Source organism: Vulpes vulpes, chromosome X (genome assembly GCF_048418805.1).
Source record: "Vulpes vulpes isolate BD-2025 chromosome X, VulVul3, whole genome shotgun sequence".
Classification (NCBI taxonomy): domain Eukaryota; kingdom Metazoa; phylum Chordata; class Mammalia; order Carnivora; family Canidae; genus Vulpes; species Vulpes vulpes.
Window position 1 is genome coordinate 63,333,042 of NC_132796.1, and position 16,915 is coordinate 63,349,956.

General features: G+C 37.1%; 1 long non-coding RNA gene across 1 annotated transcript in view; it reads left to right on the top strand.

Annotated features, from left to right (window-relative positions):
* The window catches only part of LOC140596323 (uncharacterized), a 75,727-nt gene extending 65,849 nt beyond the window's left edge, over nucleotides 1-9,878 (top strand). Inside the window, exon 3 of the long non-coding RNA XR_011998362.1 lies at nucleotides 3,616-9,878. This is a non-coding gene — a long non-coding RNA (uncharacterized lncRNA). The remainder of the gene's footprint in view (nucleotides 1-3,615) is intronic.
* The last annotated feature ends 7,037 nt before the right edge of the window (nucleotides 9,879-16,915 follow it).

The window sequence follows — 16,915 nt, forward strand, 5'->3', positions numbered from 1 at the left end:
ACTGAGACTCAAATAGTTCTTACACTGCCAACCTGCATCTTCCAATGAGTGGAGCTGGATGAGAATTCACTATCCCCTTTTCTATTGTTAGGTACACTTAGCTCCCTTCTATAGAACAATTATATGAACAAAGAAAACAGGTCAAAATATCGGAGCCATTAATTCAAGTACTACTTCCTTTGTTATTCTTAGCAATATATCCTAACATAGTTAAGCTGTCACTATCGAAATTCTAAACCTCATGAATTGACTACAGAATGGTTAGCTGGTTTGTAGTCTTAGTGTTCCCTTCCTATGTTCCATTTACTGTTCTAGTTAAACAGCTTTGCACATGCTAGTGTGCCTTTTCTGAGGTCATGAGCAGCATTAAATACCAAAGAAGGTATTCTTAACCCACCGAACCTATGAAATAGATATTTGCTGTTTTAAGCTAATAAATTTTGAGGTAATTTGTCATGCAGCAATAGATAACTACTACAGACTATTTTTTAAATATTTTATTTATTTATTCATGAGAGACACATGGGGAGAGGTAGAGACATAGGCAGAGGGAGAAGCAGGCTCCCTGCAGGAAGCCTGATGCAGGACTTGATCCCAGGACCCGGGATCATGCCCTGAGCTGAAGGCAGATGCTCAACCACTGAGCCACCCAGGCGTCCCAACTACTACAAACTATTAAATTCTCCAAGTATGATTGTGAAATGATCTATTTTGCCATTTACTTTTGTTACTTATGTCTTCATGTATTTTGAACTGTCCCATGGGACATAAGCATTTATAATTGTTATATCTCCCTGATAAACTGACATTTTATCATTATGAAGTGTCCTTCTTTATCACTCATGATATATTTCATCCTGAAATCTGTTTCATCTGATCAATATAGCCATTCTGGTCTTCTTATGCTTACTGGTTGTAAAGTATATCTTTTTACATCTATTTACTTTCAACCCAAGTCTTTCTATTTAAATTATAGCTCTTTTAGGCAGTGTAGAGTTGGGCTTTATTTTCTTTTTGTCCACTTTGATAATTTCTACCTATTGCTTGGAGTGTTCAGTAATTTTTAATGTAATTATTGACATGTGTTTGATTTTACCATATATTTTGTTTTCAACTTGCACCCTCTGTTTCTAATTTCTCTTTCTCTCCTATATTGTCTTTTATTAATTTATTTGAATTTTTTAGTATTGCATTACAGATTTCCCTGACAACACAAAGGTAGAACATTCTTGTGAAACATTTTGTAAGCTGAAATGACATAAAGTGAGGAAGCAATTACCATTAATTTGTATGCCATTTTTTGAGCATTCCAGACCCACAAAATAACCTCTCTTAGGCTTTTCTGTTACTTTGAGACACATCATGCTAACGGATGCACAAAGTAAATCGAGATAAACAGATGTTCACATACATAGTTCAAAGCTGTGATGACTTGATGCTAAGATGCTGAGTGTAGTTCCCCAGAAAAAGAGGTTGGCAGTGCCACTCTCACTCTTCTGGGCATGTGCTATCTCTATAATGGCTGATTGCAAAATAAGTGCTGAACAACAATTTTTAACTGGTTACACTAACCATCCTCAATGAAGTCAACAAAATATGGTTTCAGTAAGTAAAATTTCAGCAGAGAAAAAGAAACAATAGGACAGTACTAAATGGAAATCTTAGACTTGAAAAAATATACTTTTGGAAATTAAAAGTTCAGAATAGGGGCACCTAAGTGGTTCAGCAGTTGACGGTCAGCCTTTGGTTCAGGTTGTGATCCTGGGGTCCTGGGATCAAGTCCTACATCAGGCTTCCTCCAGGGAGTCTGCTTCTCCCTCTGCCTATGTCTTTGCCTCTCTCTGTGTTTCTAATGAATAAATAAAATCTTCAAAAAAAAATTACAGAATAGACTTAACAGCCAAATGTAAATGGAAGAGGAATGAGTGATTGGACTTAAAGATAGATTGATTAAAATAATCTAATGTGAAATACAGAGAACCAATAATATAGGTATCCCCAATTTTGAAAGTTCATGTCACTGCACTTTGCTTTTAAGGAAGGCCTATATCAATACCTGTTTCCCATAACTGAAAGAAACCCAAAGAGGATTTTCTTTCCTTTTTTTAAGATTTTATTTATTTATTCATGAAAGAGATAAAGAAAGGCAGAAACATAGGCAGAGGGCGAAGCAGGCTCCCCACAGGAGCCTGATGTGGCACTGGATCCCAGGACCACGGGGTCACACCCTGAGCCAAAAGCAGATGCTCAACTACTGAGCCACCCAGGCTTCCCCAAAGAGGATTTTTATTTTTACTAAAAATTCTTGTATATTAACTCCAACATTGACAAATCTTCGTGTTTGACTTAATTGATTTTTTTTTTCTTTTTTGGATGTGTTCCATTTTCTTGGTTCTTTATATGCCTCATTTTCTACTGTATTCTGGTTGTTTTGAATGTTAAATTGTGGACATTTGGGATTCTGTTATTGTTCCCTAATGAATATTGTTTCCTTTGTTTTTGCAGGTGATTTATTTGAAGTGATGGCTGGGCTTGAACTTCAAACTCAGTTCAGATTGATTTTAAATGTGTCTATGTGTAGGGATTACCTGTGAGTTGTTAGTTTGCAATCTCTTTTCTAGGGTTAGATCGTCTTTAGCTGAGATGCTTTTACACTGTCCCATAAATGTCTGATTCTGAGGTCAGTCAGAAATGTGAGTGCACAGTTTAGTGATCTGCTGTATGGTTCTTTTCCTTGCAGGATTCCTCCATTTTTTTTCAGCACTCATTTTCCTGGGTTCAATTTTCTTGTTTTATAGGCCAGAGGCAGATAGCTTTTTTTCCCCTCCATGAAATCCCAGCCAGTTTTAGACTGCAATTAGCCTCAGGCTAAAACCCTCAGCAATAGGAATTTACTTGTCACCCTCCTCCAAGTGAACTTGTACTGCAAACCCAGCAGACACATCTATTCACTCTCCAGTGCGTTCATGTATTTGTTCCTTATTGTATGCCCAGATTTTATTATTCTTTTATGCAGTGGAGAGGAGATGGAGAGTTGTTAGGTAGGATCTTAATTTTTCATTCCTGGAAGTGGAACTTCCTATAGTTTTAATTTTTTAAATGTCAAATATAAAATAAAAAAATAGAAAATATTACAATGGATCCCCATATGCCCAAACCAGGCACTATTATTATTAAGATTTCCCTCACTTATTTCATCTACCTGTTTTTTGCTTTTTCTCATTTTTCCTAAATATTTAAATATATTTATTTAAAGCAAATCCCAGGCATCTCATTATTTCACATCTGCATTGTTCTGTCAGCTTGTACCTGAGACTGAGCAGGGCAGCCAGGGAGCAGAGGCCTCACAAGATAAACAGCTGCCACTGAGACATTCACCTGGCAGGGGGCTGGGCAGCTCCTGCAGGTGCACACACCTGAAATTCAGCACAGCAGGCCTCTCCCCCAGAAGACCAGCTGGAAGAACAGGGGAAGAGCAAGTTCTTAACCAAGCAGTACTAGAAAGCTCCAGGGGAAGTTGAGGGACTTACAGTATAGAGAATGAGAGGATACCCCTACTTCTTTTTGTTGTTGTTACCCCCCTTTTTTTCTTCCCTTTTATCTTCCTTTTTCCAGTACAACTTGTTTTTAGCCACTCTACAGTGAGCAAAATGACTACAAGGAAGAACTCACCACAAAAGAAAGAATCAGAAACAGTACTCTCTCCCACAGAATTACAGAATTTGGATTACAATTCGATTTCAGAAAGCCAATTCAGAAGCACAATTATACAGCTACTCGTGGCTCTAGAAAAAAGCATAAAGGACTCAAGAGATGTCATGACTGCAGAATTTAGATCTACTGAGGCTAAAATTAAAAATCAAATAAATGAGATGCAATCCAAACTGGAGGTCCTAATGATGAGGGTTAATGATGTAGAAGAACGAGTGAGTGACATAGAAGACAAGTTAATGACAAGGAAGGAAGCTGAGGAAAAGAGAAAAACAATTAAAAGATCATGAGGATAGGTTAAGGGAAATAAATGACAGCCTCAGAAGAAAAAAATCTATGTTTAATTAGGGTTCGAGAGGATGCTGAAAGGGACAGAGAACCAGAAAGTGTATTTGAATAAATCATAGCTGAGAATTTCCCTCACTTGGGGAGGGAAAAAGGCATTCAGATCCAGGAGATAAAAAGATCCCCCCTAAATCAATAAAAACCATTCAACACCCCGACATATAATAGTGAAACTTGCAAATTCCAAAGATAAAGAGAGAACCATTAAAGCAGCAAGAGACAAGAGATCGCTAACCTTTATATGAAGAAGTATTAGGTTAACAGCAGACCTCTCCACAGAGACCTGGCAGGCCAGAAAGGGCTGGCAGGATATATTCAGGGTCCTAAATGAGAAGAACATGCAGCCAAGAATACTCTATCCAGCAAGGCTCTAATTCAGAATAGACGGAGAGATAAAGAGCTTCCAAGATAGGCAGAAACTGAAAGAATATATGACCACCAAACCAGCTCTACAAGAAATATTAAGGGGGACTCTGTAAAAGAAAGAGGAAGTCCAAGGAAACAATCCACAAAACCAGGGACTGAATAAGTATTATGATGACACTAAATTCATATCTTTCAATAGTAACTCTGAACATGAATGGGCTTAAAGACCCCATCAAAAGGCGCAGGGTTTCAGGCTGGATAAAAAGGCAAGACCCATCTATTTGCTGTCTACAAGAGACACAATTGAGACCTAAGGACACCTACAGCCTGAAAATAGAAGGTTGGATAATCATGTGCCATTCAAATGACCCTCAAAAGAAAACAGGGGTAGCCATCCTCATATCAGATAAACTAAAGTTTATCCCAAAGACTGTAGTAAGAGATGAAGAGGGACACTTTATCATACTTAAAGGATCTATCCAACAAGAGGACATAGCAATCATCAATATTTATGCCCCAAATGTGGGAGCTGCCAAGTATATCAATTAATAACCAAAGTTAAGACATACTTAGATAATAATACACTTGTACTTGGTGACTTGAATGTAGCACTTTTCTACAGTAAACAGGTGTTCTAAGCACAACATCTCCAAAGAAACAAGAGCTTTAAATGATACACTGGACCAGACGGATTTCACAGATATCTACAGAACTTTACATCCAAACTCAACTGAATACACATTCTTCTCAAGTGCACATGGAACTTTCTCTAGAATAGACCACATACTGGGTCACAAATCAGGTTTGAACCGATACCAAAAGATTGGGATCATCCTCTGCATATTTTCAGACCATAAAACTTTGAAATTAGAACTAAATCACAACAAGAAGTTTGGAAGGATTTCAATCACGTGGAGGTTAAGGACCATCCTGCTAAAAGATGAAAGGGTCAATCAGGAAATCAGAGAAGAATTAAAAAGATTCATGGAAACTAATGAGAATGAATATACAACCGTTCAAAATCTTTGGGATGTAGCAAAAGCAGTCCTGAGGGGGAAATACATTGCAATACAAGCATCCATCCAAAAACTGGAAGGAACTCAAATACAAAAACTAATCTTGCACCTAAAGGAGCTGTAGAAAAGACAGCAAATAGATCCTACACCCAGCAGAAGAAGAGAGTTAATAAAGATTCTAACTGAACTCAATGAAATAGAGACCAGAACTACTGTGGAACAGATTAACAAAACCAGGAGTTGGTTCTTTGAAAGAATTAATAAGATAGATAAACCATTAGCCAGCCTTATTAAAAAGAAGAGAGCGAAGACTCAAATTAATAAAATCATGAATGAGAGAAGAGAGATCACCACCAACACCAAGGAAATACAAATGATTTTAAAAACATATTATGAACAGCTATATGCCAAAAATTAGGCAATCTGGAAGAAATGGACACATTTCTGGAAAACCACAAACTACCAAAACTGGAACAGGAAGAAATAGAAAACCTGACCAGGCCGATAACCAGGGAGGATATTGAAGCAGTCATCTAAAACCTTCCAAGACACAGAAGTCCAGGGCCAGATGGCTTCTCAGGGGAATTTTATCAAACGTTTAAAGAAGAAACCATACCTATTCTACTAAAGCTGTTCGGCAAGATAGAAAGAGATGGAATACACCCAAACTCGTTCTATGATGTCAGCATCACCGTAATTCCAAAACCAGACAAAGGCCCTACCAAAAAGGAGAATTATAGACCAATATCCCTGATGAACATGGATGCAAAAAATCTCAACATGATACTAGCCAATAGGATCCAACAATACATTAAGAGGATTATCCACCATGACCAAGTGGGATTTTTCCCTGGGATGCAAGGCTGGTTCAAGACTTGTAAAACAATCATTGTGATTGATCATATCAGCAAGAGAAAAAACAAGAACCCCATGATCCTCTCAATAGATACAGAGAAAGCGTTTGACAAAACACAGCATCCATTCCTGATCAAAACTCTTCAGAGTATAGGGATACAGGGAGCATTCTTTAGCATCTTAAAAGCCATCTATGAAAATTCCACAGCAAATATCATTCTCAATGGGGAAACACTAGGAGCCTTTCCCCTAAAATCAGGAACAAGACAGGGATGTCCACTCTCACCACTGCTATTCAACATAGTACTAGAAGTCCTAGCCTCAGCAATCAGGCAACAAAAAGAAACAAAAGGCATTCAAATTGGCAAAGAAGAACATCATACTGTACAATGAAAACCCAAAACACTCTACGCCAAAATTGCTAGAACTCATACAGCAATTCGGCAGTGTGGTAGGATGCGAAATCAATGCCCAGAAGTCAGTGGCATTTGTATACACTAACAATGAGACTGAAGAAAGAGAAATTAAGTAGTCAATCCCATTTACAATCGTTCCTAAAATCATAAGTTACTTCGGAATAAACCTAGCCAAAGAGGTAAAGGATCTATACCCTACAAACTACAGAAGACTTCTGAAAGAAATTGAGGAAGACACAAAGAGATCGAAAAATATTCCATGCTCGTGGATTGGAAGAATTAATATTGTGAAAATGTCAATGTTACCAAAGGCAATTTACACATTTAATGCAATCCCTATCAAAATACTATGGACTTTCTTCGGAGAGTTGGAATGAATCATCTTAAGATTTGTGTGGAATCAAAAAAGACCCTGAATACCCAGGGCAATATTGAAAAAGAAAACCAGAGCTGGGGGCATCACAATGCCAGATTTCAGGTTTACTACAAAGCTGTGGTCATCAAGACAGTGTGGTACTGGCACAAAAACAGACACATAGATCAATGGAACAGAATAGAGACTCCAGAAGTGGACCCTCAACCTTATGGTCAACTAATATTCAACAAAGCAGGAGAGAACATCCATTGGAAAAAATACAGTCTCTTCAATAAATGGTGCTGGGAAAATTGGACATCCACATGAAGAAGAATGAAACTAGACCATTCTCTTACACCATACACAATGATAAACTCAAAATGGATGAAAGATCTAAATTGCAGACAAGATTCCATCAAAATCCCAGAGGAGAACACAGGCAACACCCTTTTTGAACTTGGCCACAACAACTTCTTGCAAGATACATCCATGATGGCAAGGGAAATAAAAGCAAAAATGAATTATTGGGACTTCATCAATATAAAAAGCTTCTGCACCACAAAAGAAACAGTCAACACAACTAAAAGACAACCTACAGAATGGGAGAAGATATTTGCAAATGATGTATTAGATAAAGGGCTAGTTTCCAAGATCTATAAAGAACTTATTAAACTCAACAGCAAAGAAACAACCAATCCAATCATGTAATGGGCCAAAGACATGAACAGAAATTTCACAGAGGAAGACAGACATGGCCAACAAGCACATGAGAAAATGCTCCGCATCACTGGGCATCAGGGACATACAAATCAAAAGCACAATGAGATACCACCTCACACCAGTGACATTGGGGAAAATTAACAAAGCAGGAAACAACAAATGTTGGAGAGGGTGTGGAGAAAGGGGAACCCTCTTGCACTGTTGGTGGGAATATGAACTGCTTCAGCCACTCTGGAAAACTGTGTGGAGGTTCCTCAAAGAGTTAAAAATAGAGCTGCCCTCCGACCCAGCAATTGCACTGCTGGGGATTTACCCAAAGTACAGATGCAATGAAACGCCGGGACACCTGCACCCCAATGCTTATAGCAGCAATGTCCACAATAGCTAAACTGTTGGAGGAGCCTAGGTGTCCATCGAAAGATGAATGGATAAAGAAGATATGGACTATTACTCAGCCGTTAGAAATGACAGATACCCACCATTTGCTTCGACGTGGATGGAACTGGAGGGTATTATGCTGAGCGAAATAATTCAATCATAGAAGTACAAACATTATATGGTCTCATTCATTTGGGCAATTTAAATTTAAAATTTAGTGAAAGGGAAAAAATGGCAAAGGAGAGAAAATTAAGACATCATATGAAATGAGTTCTTGCAAACTCAGATTTGTTGAAGAAGACAATTATTTTAAACCCACAATGGATATAAAGGAATATGAAACCTTAGAACCCTGGGATATGGACCCAGTGTTCAAAACTTAAGTTTCGAGTTGGACATCATATTTCCAGTTCTTTCAGGAAAAATTTATTTATCTGGTGTCTAATTTGAGACAAAAGAAATCAGAAAGAGAAAGGACAGCAAATAGATCCTACACCCAGCAGAAGAAGAGAGTTAATAAAGATTCTAACTGAAGTCAATGAAATAGAGACCAGAACTACTGTGGAACAGATTAACAAAACCAGGAGTTGGTTCTTTGAAAGAATTAATAAGATAGATAAACCATTAGCCAGCCTTATTAAATAATAAGACAAAAGAAATCAGAAAGAGAGGGGAATTACCAAAAGACTGTATTATAATTGTTTTCCTTGAGATGTTTTTGAATGCCTTTAAAAACTGGGTGTATAAGTTAAAGCTGCTAAAGATTTTGCTAAACTTGGCAGCATTATAAGGTTCATATTTTCACACAGATATACTCCTCCTGAGAGAAAGTATTTGAGAGATACAAGCTTTTCTTTCATGCCAGGAATTTATGTGTCTGCATTCCATAACAGCATGAGAAAGCTTACCATTCTGGACTCTCTCCCAATATTTCCAATTTAGCTATTAAAACAAGATTTTGTATTTCATGGTTTGGAGGAGTGCCCTTTAAAAGTTAACTCTTTAAATGAATGTAACATTTTCCCTCAATAATCATTTTATGTCCTATGATTTGAATTTTGCTTACATTTCTTCAGATATCCCAAGGTCTATCTTTATATCACTTAAGTTGGAGACATTTTCATAAGTTATCCTTTTTTTCTTCTCATATAATTTAGCAATATATCATAGGTTTAATGTGCATTATTTTCTGTTTCAAATACTAAGTCTAATCAGATTGAAGCCAACATTTGTTTTGTTTCTAGATTTTTGGCAGTTTTAAAAGAGTCCCTGGCTGCCAGAGTTTTGTCTGAAATAGCCTTTTCCAAGAGTTCAGCTGTTTTCATACTCTATCCTTTCATAATGAATGGTGTCTGTCCAAATAAAAGGGCAGATTATTATGGTACGTTAGGACCTTTTAAAGTAAGGAAAATATCTTGCCAGGCTATATATAAAACCAAAATTGAAATACATCCTAAGCCTAACTGCAGCAGTTCCAAAGATACTATGGATACAGCATTCTCAGTCTTCAGAGAAGTCAAAGCATCTGATGAAAACTTTGACACTGAAAGAATGACTATTCATGTTTTCATTCTGAAGCAGATTATTAGAAGGAGACTGACAAAAAGACCTATTTTTAAATGGTCACAGGTATATTAGGAAGAGAAGGAAATATCATTTTTTTCTATTTGTAAATTAAATTGGGTGAATTTAAATAAATATTTTAGCTGAATATAATTTTGCCATCATAATCATCATTATTACCTTTGTGAGCCTAAATGACTAATTTGGAATAGAATGTTAGTATATTTCACATGTCACCTAATTCTTTTTTTAAAGATTTTATTTTTAAGTAATCTTTACACTCAATGTGAGGCTTGAACTCACAACCTCAAGATCAAGAGTCATGTGTTGGGGCACCTGGGTGGCTCAGTTGGTTAAAAGTCTGTCTTCAGCTCAGGTCATGATCTCGGGGTCCTGGGATTGAGCCTCACATCAGGTTCCCTGCTCAGTGGGGAATCTGCTTGTCCCTCTCCCTCTGCCTCTACCCCTCCACCCACTTGTGTTCTTTCTCCCTCTGTCAAAGAAATAAAATCTTGAAAAATAAGTCACATGCTCTGCTAACTGAGCCAACAAGGAGTACCTGTCACCTTAAATCATTACTGTCCTGCTTTCCTTTTTATTTACTTTTTAAAGATCTTTCTTTCTTTCTTTCTTTCTTTCTTTCTTTCTTTCTTTCTTTCTTCATGAGAGACACACACAGAAAGGCAGAGATTTCGGCAGAGGGAGTTGCAGGCTCCCAGGACCCCGGGATCATGACTTGAGCCAAAGGCAGATGCTCAACCACTGAGCCACCCAGATGCACCCTGCTTTCCTTTTTAAAATTTATCTCTTTAAGACCTAAATGTGTGGAGAAATTTCTGTTCATGTCTTCTGCCCATTTCATGCATATGGTTTCACTCATACGTGGAATATAAAAAATAGTGAAAGGGATTGTAAGGGAAAGGAGGAGAAAAATTAGGGAGACAAACCATGTTAGACTCCTCCAACTCTGGGAAACAAACAAAGGGTTGTGGAAGGGGTGGTGGGTGGCGGGATAGAGTAACTGGGTGACAGGCACTGAGGAGAGCACTTGATGGGAGGAGCACTGGGTGTTATACAATATGTTGGAAAATTGAATTTAAATTTTAAAAATGTAAAAAAAAAATAAAAGAAATGGAAAAAAACCTGAATGGGTGATGCAAAACCAAAAAAATCCTAGAAGAGAGCACAGGCTCTAATTTTTCTGACATTGACTGTAGCAACATTTTTCTAGATATGTCTCCTGAGGCAAGGAAAACAAAAGCAAAAATAATCTATTGGGACTACATCAGAGTAAAAGGCTTCTGGGATGCCTAGGTGGCTCAGTTGTTTGAGCATCCCACTCTTGATTTCAGCTTAGGTCATGACCTTAGGGTTGTGAAATTGAGCCCTACATTGGGCTCCATGCTCCGCGTGGAGTCTACTTGTCCCTCACCCTCTGTTCCTCCCCTTGCTTGCTCTCTCTCTCTTAAATAAATAAATAAATAAAATCTTAAAAAATAATAAAATAAAAAAGCTTTTGCATAGCAAAGGAAACAATAAAAAAAACCCTAAAACACAATCTACAGAATGGAAGAAGATATTTACAAAGGACATATCCAGTAAAGAGTTACTACACAAAATATATATACTTCTCAACACAAAAAGAACTCCCAAATAATCCAATTAAAAATGGTCAGAAGGCATGAAGAGACATTTCTCCAAAGAAGACAGAGATGGCCAACAGATACATGAAAAAATGCTCAACACCACTTATCATCAAGGAAATGCAAATCAAAACCACAATGAGATATCACTTCACACCTGTAAAAATGACTAAAATCAACAACACGACATCCTTGGAAAGGATGTGGAGAAAAAGGAACCCTCTTGCACTATTGGTGGGAATGCAAACTGGTGCAGCTGCTTGGAAAATAGTATGGAGGTTCCTCAAAGCATTAAAAGTAGAATTATCCTATGATCCAGCAATTGCTCTACTGGGTAGTTCCCCAAAGTATACAAAAACACTAATTCAAAGGGATATATGCACTGAATGTTTATAACAGCATTATTTGCAATAGCCAAGATATGGAAGTAACCCAAATGCCCATCAATAGATGGATGGATAAAAATGTGATAGATGATAGATAGATAGATAGATAGATAGATAGATAGATAGATAGATAATAGAATATTACTCTGCTGTCAAAAGGATGAGATAGAGCCATTTATGATAACTTGGATGGACCTAGAGGACATTATGTAAGTGAAATCAGTGAGACAGATAAAGACAAATACAAAATGATTTCACACTTATGTGGAATTTAAGAAATAAAATGAACAAAATAAAAAGAGAAAAATTAAAAAAGACTCAGACTCTTAACTATACATAACAAACATGATTATTAGAGGGAAAGTGGGGGAGGGATGGGTGAAATAGATGAGGGGGATTAAAGAGGACATTTATCTTGATGAGTGCTGAGTAATGTATAGAATTGTTGAATCACTATATTGTACACCTGAAACTAATATAACACTGAATGTTAGCTATACTGGAATTTAAAAAATTAATGAAATGAAAGTAGTGTTCTTTCACCTTTGAACTATTGAAAGATGCTGTTATTCTTTTCAGCTAATGAATATGCCTACATTATTCATTCTTTGGATACAATATAAAGCTAGAACAACTATTTTGTGCTGAAATATATATTGCCATTTTTTTGCTTGGAGAAAAAATATGAATCTTCTTATAGATCGAAAACTGATATTAGAGATATTAGTTGATTGTTTAGTATATAGGAGTGCTACTTATACATAGAATAAGATATTAGAAAATGTTAATGCATGTATTATTCAGTATGACTTCAGATTTCATGACTTAGACTATTTTGAATAGTGGCTGAATTAGATACAAATTAGATGCTGAAATCAAGAAGAAGATAAATAAACTCTTACATATAGATTGGCAAAAGAATAATAAATAATTTAATATCACTGGAATATTAGTTAAATTAATTTTAGTCTCTTATTCTCAGGGTTGAATATAGTAATTATAAAGCAAGGATTACTTCATGAATTGGGCCTTCTAAGCATCCACAAATGTGTATGGAGCTTTCAGTTTTTAGTTTGAATACAAAATTGACCTTTGCTGCACGTGTGTAAAATCCCTGAATTCTGTAGGCATTCCAGCCTGAGGATAAAAGTCCTATCATCAGAAGAGCAATAAAACTGAATTTTTTGGGATCCTTGGGTGGCTCAGCGGTTTAGTGTCCGCTTCGACCCAGCGCGTGATCCCAGAGGCTCGGGATCGAGTCCCGCATCAGACTCCCTGCGTGGAGCCTGCTTCTCCCTCTGCCTATGTCTCTGCCTCACTCCTTCTGTGTGTCTCTCATGAATAAATAAATAAAATATTTTTTGAAAAATAAAATTTTCTGATATTTCCCCTATAACTGTTATAGGACCTCCATACGTAGTTCAAGGAGTTTGAGAAGAATGGGTAGGGGCGGTATAACTTAAATAGGAATGCTCTTCCTCTCTATTTTTGTCTAACTAACTCATATTCCCACATCAATGCCTAATTCAAGAGACATCTTTGGAAAGCTTTTTCTGACCCATTCTGATTAGGTAGCCTGCCTCTATGCATCCATAAAATCTTTTTTATTATTTTTCCCATAAAATCTTTTACCTAATATTGTCCTACTTTTCATAGTGCTGATTGTGGAATTATAATAATTGATTTGCTGATTTACTGCCCTATGCCCTTTCCATCATCTCATTTCTCTCATCTCATCATCTCCTTCTTCCTCTCCCATTTTCCCACTTCCAAATGACCACACATACACAAGACTATTAGTTCCTCACCAATAGAGACTATGTTTTGTTAGGCTTTGAATTTCTAGCACATAGAATAATGTCTGGCACATGGTAATGGACAACCAATACTGAATGAATGTAATATGGATGAATGCTTAGAAAGTGGTCATATCAGCTGTCACCATTTCCTTTTCCTCCATCTTCCTAGCATGATATATCCTGTTGCTACCAATGCCAGTGTATTAGTAATGCCTATAACAAAATACCACAGACTGACTGGGTGGCTTAAAAAACAGAAAATTATTTTCTCATAATTCTGGGGGCTTCAAAGTCTGAGATCAACCCAGCATTACTAGGGTTGGCTCCTTCTGAGGGCTGTGATGGAAAAATTTATTCATTGTTTTCTCCTTTGCTTGTAGGTCTTCTCCCTGTATCTTTACATGTCTTCCCTTTGCATATGTCTGTATCCAAATTTCTTCTTCTTACAAGGATACCAGTAATATTGAATTAGGATCCATGTTAATGACCTCATTTTAAGTTAATTACTTCTTTGAAGACTCTACCTCCAAATACAATCACATTCTGATGTGAAATTGGCCCGTGCTCACTGATAGTGCTGTTACTAGTACTAACCATGTTATTGAACGACCATTTTCAAAGCATATATTTTGTGTCAGAAACTGTGCTAAGTGCTTTATATGCACATCTTCAACACATAAGGTTATCCCAATGCCTACCACAGGCACCCATACCCATTGAAGCCCACCAAAAACACCAATATTTTGTCCATCCTGTGGTTTGGCAGTTAACCCCGCTGGAGAAAGTAACCCCTACTTCCTTTGGTGTGATATCCTGCTAAGAAGGGTACAGAGAAGTGCTGTTCGGCACTCTTAAGGATTTACAGAAGCAGCTCTTTTCCCTTTTTTTTCTTTTTTTAAATTTTTACTTATTTATGACAGTCAGAGAGAGAAAGAGAGAGAGGCAGAGACATAGGCAGAGGGAGAAGCAGGCTCCATGCACCGGGAGCCCGACGTGGGATTCGATCCCGGGTCTCCAGGATCACGCCCTGGGCCAAAGGCAGGCGCCAAACCACTGCGCCACCCAGGGATCCCTTTTTTCCCTTTTATTCTTTTATTGCACTCTCCATATATGAAACCTTGGCCATGAGTCCACAGGAATTGCGCCAGGGGACCATGCTGAATAACAATTTTGGGGCTATATTTAGAATTGTACCACCCTATCCACTCCTTTGTACTGTTTTGTATGCTTTGATTCTTTCTTCTTTTGGTTTGAATTTTCCCCAAAGACTTAAATGTAATATATATATATAGCCAATTCACTTCCATCATACCTCCAGACATGCCTGATTTCTAGAAAATACATAGCCTAAATTCTCAATGGAGACTCTAGCTAAATCTAGCTGTAAATTTAGTCTTCACTATGATTTTCTAAAAAAAAATTAATTGTGCAGTTGTTTTCCATTTTAAAATATATTGCAAGAGATGGTGGAGTAACTTTTTTAAATCTTTAAGCATTAGTTTATTATGATGATTGAGGAAATTTTGGACAGAGCAAAAAATTGAGGGAACTCGGGTATTTTGTGGAAAAAAGAGATGGTAGTGTAAAGAGAAGTAACCTTATGAGTTCATGTAATTCACCCTATTTGAGCTAAGTTATACAAATGCCCATATTATAGCATTTAGGAGCATAATTAACTCCTATTTATCCTTCTCATGGGAAAGGGGAGTTTATACAGAGATAGGAGAAAAAGAAAGGAGTTGATGCATAAATGACAAAAAGGTCTATCTTGTGATGTCTTTTAGAAGTCTTGAGTCTTGAGCCAGGTTACAACTGTGGCTGCTCCAAGGTCAAGCAAAGCCCTGTAGGTGAATATGTTCTATCTCAGCCTTTCATGGGCTGATGAGATTATCCTGCATTCAGGGCGATGGAAAGGTTGACTTATTCAATCTTTCACCATGTGAGTAGAGAAAGAATTGTGTAGAGATTTTATATAACTAGTTAGATCCCTCCTTCTCAAGATGATTTTGGAAATCCAATTAATCTACAGTTTTAAAGATTTTTAAAATTATTGTTTATTTACTTTATTGAGAGAGAAAAAGAGCATGAGTAGGGGGAGGGGCAGAGGAAGAGGGAGAGGGACAAGCAGATTCCCCACTGAGCAGGGGCCTGATGCAGAGCTCCATTCCAGGACCCTGGGATCATGATGTGAGCCAAATACAGATACTTACCTGACTGAGCTACCCAGGTGCCCTGAAATCAGAGTTAAAAAAATGAATCACAAGTATATCCTACAAGCTTTATTTTAAAACTCTGAGATCAATAAAGGAAAAAGGGAGTTCAAAGTTGTTTCCCATTCTACAAATTCTCTTCTGCATGATTCAGTTGACACCTTTGTATCTATCACAGTTTTAAATTTAATTGACATGTCTTATCCTTTAGTATTGTGACATTGCAGTACATTAACAGTATCAAAACTTTTCAAGCCAGGTTACCAAAATAGTGGTGATTTTTATTGCTAGGATGAGGCAGAGAAGTTGTTTCCTCCAATCTTCAATTTTTTCCCTCTCTATTTAGTTTACCGATGCCTCTTATAATTGCTGTCCTTGTAGTGTCAGGAAGAATTTCACATCTGTTTGCAGATTAAACTTATTGAGATAGCGTTTCACATGCCCAACCTATAAATTTTTTTGTTATCCATGAGGAATGCCTATTCACATTAGTAGGAGGTGAGTAAACATATGAAGCAAGTAGGAGTCCTACCTTCACTTGAGAACCAGGTAACAAAGGTACAGTTATCAGTGTTCGTAATATTACACCTCCAGTAGAATATAAAGGATCATTTTTAATTACAGGGAGATAACTAAACTTGATAGGGTATTACATAGCTGGACTACTCCTTCACAAATGTTTTTGGAAAACTGACCTTTACATGTTAGCATTATCATAAAAATGTATTTTAAAATGTATACAATTAAAATGTTTGCCAACAGTGTTAAAAACTTGAAGTCACTGTGGAGAGCAAAAAGTCCCTTAGTATGTATTCCTTACGAGAAGGCAACACAGCACTTTTTCACCTAGAGTTTTAATTTGCAGATCCAATATCTCTCTCCAATCAAATGCAATTTAGTATAACTTGTACCAGTATGTAACATGCCAATTAGGTGCTCCAAATAAGGCAAGATTCATCTCAGTGACCCATAAGTAGGGCTTAAGGACTGACAGGATTTCTTTACAGTTTTGGTGGTGACACTTCTCTTAGATTGAAAATGTTTCATTAGGTCTTACGCTCCTAACAGTATTATATGATATCTATAGGTAAGTCTTCATGCTTCCCAAGCAACAAAGAAAGGGGAGAAGTGTTATTAAAGAGAAAGCATCAT